Here is a 7,964-nt window from a genome sequence, read left to right on the forward strand (position 1 = left end):
TCATTTTAAATATTTATAATGAGATAATCATTTATTTATATCAAAGAATCACTCTCTCTCTTAATAGTGTTGAGATTGTAAGTTTTTTTCTTTTTCATCTTTTCTTTCTAATGCTGATTTTTCTGTTCTTAGAAGAAATTGTTATAAGTTTTACTGTGTACAAAGTCATAATATTCATAGATATCAAGAAACTTTTCACAATCATCAAATTCAATATTATAAGTATATCTACTTTAATGAATTTCTTTGAGATAATAGATCTGTATCAGCCTATTCTCTGATGTCTGTTATTCAACTTCATGATGCAGATAAAAGATATTCATGTTTTTAAGAACAGAAATACAGATGTCATACTTTTTTACACTCACAGATATAAGACTTATATGCCTTGTCTGAGATGTTATTGTGGAAATGAGCTGTTCATATACTGTGTTCTGCTTTCTGCATTTCTCTGTGTCTCTCTCTCTCTTTCTGAGAAGCCTTGTGTGTGTTGTAATTATATATATAATTCTAAGATCAGTGAGTGTTCATTCAGTAATTATTATCCCTGCTTTTTACAGTTTTATACACTAATAATAGTTCTTAGTTGCTTCAGCATCTGAGATTATTCTAATTGAAGATGATAACACTGCTGAGACTATTCTCTCTCACTCTTAAGCTTCTTTCAGCACTTTCTCTTTCTTCTCTGCAGAAAAGATTATGTGCATACTGAGTTATAAGTGTTCAGTCTCAGTTGATTCCTGCTGTTATTCATCTGATTCTGTATCTTCTTCTTCTTTCATTTCTTCTGTCTCTGTCCTCTCTGTTCTGGCTTCTAGTTCTATGAATTTCATGCTCTTCTTCAATTTTTCTACACACACATGTACACATTTCTATATTGACATTCCAGTCAATCTTGTGATAAATGATATTAATGTTATACACAGAGCAGTAGAGGAATCAGAGATGTGTGTAATATTGTTATAAGAGTGACTTATAACTCTCAAATTCCTTGTAGATCTCAAGTTTTGAGATTTTCTTTGTTCTTGATGTTTTTCAGGTGATGTGATGTTGGAAATAGATTAAATATGTGACATATGAAAATGAATGAGATGTGTATAATAACATTTGTCTTTTACAGCTGACTTTTACAGTTGATGATCAATTTATTTCTCTTTTCTTACACTTTTTCTTTATCTGCTAGTCACTACTCTTACATAATCTCTATATAATACAGTGTTCAGTGACTAGGTTCAGCAGCTTTCATCTTTTATAATTCTGTCTCATACATTATACTGTCTCTCTTCACCTGCTCAGATCACTACAGTAAACAGTCTATCAAAACTAATCTCACTCAATCTCTGAGTGTTCTCAGAGATTGAGATGACTTGATCTCACATGTTCACAGATGTTTCAGATGCTTCATTCTCTGTTATCTTCATGATTGAACTGATGTAAACAGTTGAATTCAACTCTGAATTTCTTTTTCTTCTGTAATCTGACTCATGTGTAAGTCTGCTGCTTTGAGACTGCTCTTTATCATGTTGTATCTACTATCTGCAGTGTGTTATCATACAATCAGCTACAGTCTCATCACTTATTAAAGTGTGATATTCATCTGATTTCTTCATTTCTTCTCATTCTTTTCTTATAATTGTGAAAAGATTGAAATAAGTGAGATCATCTGATTCATAAGTGTCTATGATTTCTCTTACTTTATAAGACTTTTCAATTGTAAGTTTCTTCTTTTTCAATGCTGATAATAGTGCTGTGAATAATTATAATCTGCTCAGATCTTATATCTTCATCTTTATAAAATATGAATCATTTATCAAGTTGTATAAGATTCATTCCTCTGATTCCTTCAATGTGTAAGTTCTCAGAGAATGTGATTTGAGTATTTTATAGAGTTCAAATTATCTAGATTGAAACTTCTCAGAACTCTTATTATATACAAGAACTCATATTCTTATCTTGAGACTTGATTTCTTAACTAGTGAGTCTCATATTCTTTTTGATTGAATTACTCAGTTCAGAAGTAACTTATTAGCTTTTATATGTGTGTAACTGATCTCTTTCAATCTTGATTCTGTGTCTGTGACTGTTGTATTCACAACTGCTACTACTGCATCTGTAACTGCTGTTCTCTTTCTCATCTTTTTTAAAGCATTCTCTGAGATGCGCAGATGCAATTCATACAACAGATAGAATGATGAACACTTGAAGACTGCATGCTGCTGAATTCGTGTGGCTAATAGTACCTGACTGAGATATTCATCTCATAATCTTATAGACTTGTTCACTAGATATTTCATCAGCATGTTGCTCAAGATTTCATTTAAGTGTTTTATCTTCTCATTCATCTGTGAATAATATGATGTTGTTCTATGATATCTTGTCTGTAACTGGCTCATGAAATGTCTTATCACTTCTTTTACAAGATTCACACTGTTATTAGTTAGAATCTTGCACGGCATTTCATAGTTGATATAGATTTCATCATGTAGAAACTTCATCATCATCTTCTCTATCATCTCTGAAACTGCTTTCATAACTGACCAGTCAGTAGCATAATCAATAGCAGTGATTATTCATTGATTTTCATTTGATATTCACAATAATATGTCTATAAGATTCACTTCTCATTATTTGAATAGTTGTATTGTACACTTCATCTGATATTGCACTTTCTTACATTCTAATCCTTTCTTAGATTCTTTCATGACCTGATAATTCAGGCATTCATGAGTGTATGTCTGAATGTTCTCAGTCATGCTTGGCCAGTATACTCTTGATTCAAGTACACTCATGAGTTTAGAGCTTTCTAAGTGGCTGAATTCCTTGTGCATGTAAGTCACTAAGTCATATCTAAGTAAATATTCTAGATAGAGAGCTTCTGCATATTCTAGATCACAGTAAAGCACAATATCATTTTTTAATTTCCTCAGCTTGAAGTTCAGAAGCATCTCTTCTATCACTTTTATAAGATGTTTATTATCTGACATCTTGTCATTCTTTAAGTGAGAGATTATTGTGTTCACTCATTCAGATTTCTTACATTCTCTCAGTGTGATTAATGCAAACTTCTCTTATATCTAATTCACAGGACTCTCACTCATGAAATCAGATCTGTGACTGATTGCATCAGATATTACAGCATTCAATCTCTTTCTATATTTGATATGAAGATTGTATACTTGAAACTCTGAGATTCAACATGCTAAGCATTTGAAAGGTTTTATTATCAATTGTAGATAGATGAGACTTTTATAATCTGTGGACCACGGTGTTAATACCTGTTATTGATATATCTATCTTACAATGTCAGTGCATGCTTGATTACTAGCAATTTCTTTTCATACACTGAGTAATTGAGCTCAGTGCCTGATAGTTTTCTACTATTATACATCACTGAGTGCAGCTTGCTGTTCTTACTCATCTGTAGAAGAGTGTCTCTGATAGCTTGTTTGAATACATCTGTCTCAATGTAGAAAGATTTATCATAATCTGATTAAATAAGCACTGAGAATGTTATTACACATTCTCTCAGTGTGAGAAAAGTCTCTTTATACACAGTATTTCAGATAATTGAATGAAACTTCTTTTTTCACAGATTTGCATTCATTTCTTTTAAGAGATCTGAGAGTGATGCAGATATTCATGTGAAATCCTTGATAAATCTGTGATAATATGAGAATAACTCAAGAAACTGTTGTATATGATATACATTTCTCAGTTATAATCAATTCACTATGACATTCAATTTCTCTGAAATGAAGTGTATACAGTCATCACTCACTACATATTCTACAAACTTCAACTCTTCTGTTTCAAACACATACTTTGTTAATTTGATATAGAGCTTATACTCTGCCAGAGTTGTAAGCACTTCATTAAAATACTTCAGATATTCATTGTATAAGTTTGAAAAGACTAGAATGTCATTGAGATATACAAGATATGAGATTTCATTCTGTTTATGAAGAATTGTATTCATCATTATTTAAAAGATGACAGGCACATTTATTAGACTGAATTTCATTGTCAGAAATTCAAACTTCTCTTATTATATATTAAACATAGTTCACAGAACTGACAGTTCATCTACATAAATCTGCCAGTATTCTGAGAGAAGATCAATCTTTGATAGATATTAAGTGTTTTCAACTGTATTCAACTGTTGTTGAATCTATGACAGTGAATATTCATTCTTGATCATAAGCTTATTAAGTGCTTGATAATTGATACACATCTGCCACTTCTCACCTGCCTTTTTCATAAATAGAACTGAAAAGCCTCACATGCTTAATGAGAGTTGTATGAGATCATGTTCTAGAAGATCTGTGATCTGACACTTCTGTTCTTTGAGATGTGTTTGTGACAGAGAGTATACATTTTGATTGACTGATTTTGTATTCCCTGTGTCAATCTCATGTATGAATTCTCATTTCAGCAGCAATTCTGATGAAAGATCTGTTCAGAAGACCTTCTCATACTTCTTCAGAAGCTTCTTCATATACTTGTTCTCTCATATATTCTTTATCTTAGTCTTCTCTGCTTTTAGGTTCTGTATAATATACAGAGTGCTTTCAGATGAGATCTTGTGAATTATTCTTTTTACTTATTGATGTGTAAGCAGATTTAATTCTTCTATATTAGAAGTGTGAAATGTCCTTCTCATATCAGTTAATAGAATTATATAAACTGTTTTCTTTCTATCAGTTAACTGTATATAACATGTACATCATTGAATCTGCAGATTGAATCTTTGAAATCAATTGAGTCTGAGAATAAGATTGTATTTCATGTTCTGCAGCTCTTACACTCAAATGTAGCAAGATTATTCTCTGAAGTGCAAGAGAACTCTTACTCTTGTAAGTAATATTAAATATCAGTTATCAGATAATCTTACATATCAGAGATTCTTCACTCAGCAGATCTCTTTCAGTCTTCAGATTATATAATTGTCAATATATTATATAGAAGCTTCTGTATCTGCTAACACTTTTACAGTCATCTCTCAATTCTTATTCAAGTGTCTCTTATACATTAACATTTCAGGTCTTAAGACATTGAGATGAGTGTTTACTTCATTGTCCTCATCTGTATCTTATTCAGAAGCCTGCTTTCTCTTGACATTCACAGAATTTAGAGAGTCATCTAATGCAGACATCTCTTTCACTTTGAAGACTTTTTATAGAATATTAGTGAGTGTCTCTGAGCTCACTGATTCTGCTAGTTTTTTGACTCTCTTACTTCTCTTAGCTGTACACACTGTGTGCAATCTTTTATATCATGATTTTGACATCTGCAGTTGAAGCAAGCTCAATACTCATAATATCAAGATTTTCACTCAGAAGATCTCTTTTTCAGAGAATTCAGTGCTTTAGTAATAATATTCAGATCTAGATTCATCATATTCAGATATGTGACTTGTATTATAGAAGTCTGATTATCTATTCTTCACTGAGACATACTCAATTACAGTATTTTCTATCACAATTGACTCACTTGTTTTCATATAATAAGAATGTTGTATGCTTTCTTCACTGTAACTGACTGTGAGATTAAGCATTTTCATTCTACTCTCAACTTGAGTATAAGATCATGAATGAAGATCTGTAAACAGAAAGATATTGAAAGCTCTTCATTCAACACAAGATAGTGTAAACTGAAGTGTGTGAAGTATGATGTAAGATCACTCACTTATCTACACTCAGTGAAGCATTTATAACACTTATCTCATGTATTCACTTTCTCAAAGTTGTGCAAGATTCATTTGAAAAACTCATTCTATATTTATGAGAATGAATATCACTTCAGATCTGTAAGATTCATCTTTTCATCAGTCATTTATAATGACTTCACTTTTCTGTGTAGAAACACAGCAGATCTTAAGACTTGTTGAAATTCTGTTAACTGTCTATCTATAAGTTTATGTTCAATCTAATAATATAATTGCATCTGACTTAGTCAGCTGATTACAGCATTATTTTTTCAGTTGCTATTAAAGCTTGATAACTTCAGCAGATCTTCTGACTTAATATATTTCATACTCAGATTCTCATTCTGTACAGTGATCTCTGATGATGTGTATACTTCTGAAGAGATTGTGAACAATTGTGATAAGATCTTCAGATTCAGTGTAGTTATCTATCTATGTAAATGTTCAATCTCTCACTGCAGGTCTAAGACCTGGTTTTCTCTATTCTTATTAATAGTGATGATTATATCAGTGAAGCTCTTCATAGTAAATACTTGATTCACAGTGAATGCTAATTGTTGTTTGACTTTCATCTCAGTCTGTCACTGTGCACACAAGACCTTGATCTCATTTAGAATTCTTGTATATGTACAGAGCTTTGATTTCAGTTCAGCAGTTTCAGCTGCTTTTCTTACTGCTTTGAGTAAATTCTCTGAGAGATTCTGCATATCTTTCAGTTCAGATAGCAGAGAAGAGTATTGTTTATATTAACTAGAGAAGATATTCATTTCAGTGATTTCTCATTGATTATATAATGTCTATCATTATATCACTATCTCATTATATGATTTCTATTATTATTATACAATTTCAGTGATGATCATCTCTCTCTCTTTTTATTCTTCTTTTGAGTAGAGAGCAGACTTCTTTGAATCTGATTCACTGCTCTCATTTTCTTTCTCATATCTCATCTATTCACATATCATACATGACATTTATCTGAATGTGAAGTTTTCTTCTAATAAGTGAAGCAGTATTAATTGAATACTCTTTCACTCATCACTTATTATACACTATCTTTTAAGATGTTCTAGAATCACTCTGACATGATAACTATGAATTGCTTCATAGATGAAATTATCACATTCTGAAGAAGTCTGTGCTTCATACTAGTTTTTAGACATGCTATCAGATGTGATTCAAAGGTTGCTCTTCTCAGCACACAATTACAGGCATACACCGGCTTCTTATATATTGTATGCTAAATTAATTAGTGGCCGCTATGACCCCTTTACATTTGTAAGCAAGTTCGGAAGCGGCCGCGTTATTATCCGACGGTCGTACGTTCTTCCGAACTACATTTGTAAAGAAATCAGATAAAGAACTCTGATTCTGTGTAAACTATTAAGATCTGAACAGATTGATAAAGAAAGATTGTTATTTTTTATCTCTCATTAATAAAACTCTAGCATGTATCAGATAAGCTCAATAATTTATAAAACTAGATATTATAACTGCATTTCATAAGATTCATATCACTGAAGAAGATGAATAACTTATAGCATTTCAAATATGTTATAATCTCTTTGAATAAGTAGTCACACTCTTTGAACTGACTAATATCTTCAGTATATTTCAGAAGTATATTAACTGAGTACTTTAAGATTTTCTTAATAAGTTTGTATCTATATATCTAGATAAGATTCTTATCTTCATCAATGAATTCAGAAAGAAATATCAGAAATATGTGTAAAGAGTATTACAATAATTATAAGAAGCAGAACTATCAATAGATATTAACAAGTATAATTTTAAAGTTAAGAGTATAAAATATCTAGGTTTTATCATAGAAGCTGATAAGAGAATTTAAATGAATTCTGAGAAGATCTCTGTCATTCTTGAATGAGAAGCTTCATATACTGTGAAAGATGTATAAAGCTTCATCAGATTTACTAACTTCTATAGATGATTTATATAAAACTTCTCAGATATTATAAGATCACTTACAGAACTCATTAAGAAGAACTCAGTATTTCAGTAATCAGTGAACACTGAAGCTGCATTTACACAGATGAAAAGAATATTCATTAATATCTCTCTATTAATAACATTTAATTCTGATTATAAGACAGTTATTAAAGCTGACTTGTTTGACTATATCACAGAAGAAGCTATATTACAATATGATAATAAAGATGTCTTATAATTATGCATCTTCATATTTAAGAAACTAAGTTCTGCTGAATACAATTACAAGATCTATGATAAGAAACTTCTTATG

The sequence above is a fragment of the Blastomyces dermatitidis genome (assembly GCF_000003525.1).
Source record: "Blastomyces dermatitidis ER-3 genomic scaffold supercont1.4, whole genome shotgun sequence".
Taxonomy (NCBI): domain Eukaryota; kingdom Fungi; phylum Ascomycota; class Eurotiomycetes; order Onygenales; family Ajellomycetaceae; genus Blastomyces; species Blastomyces dermatitidis.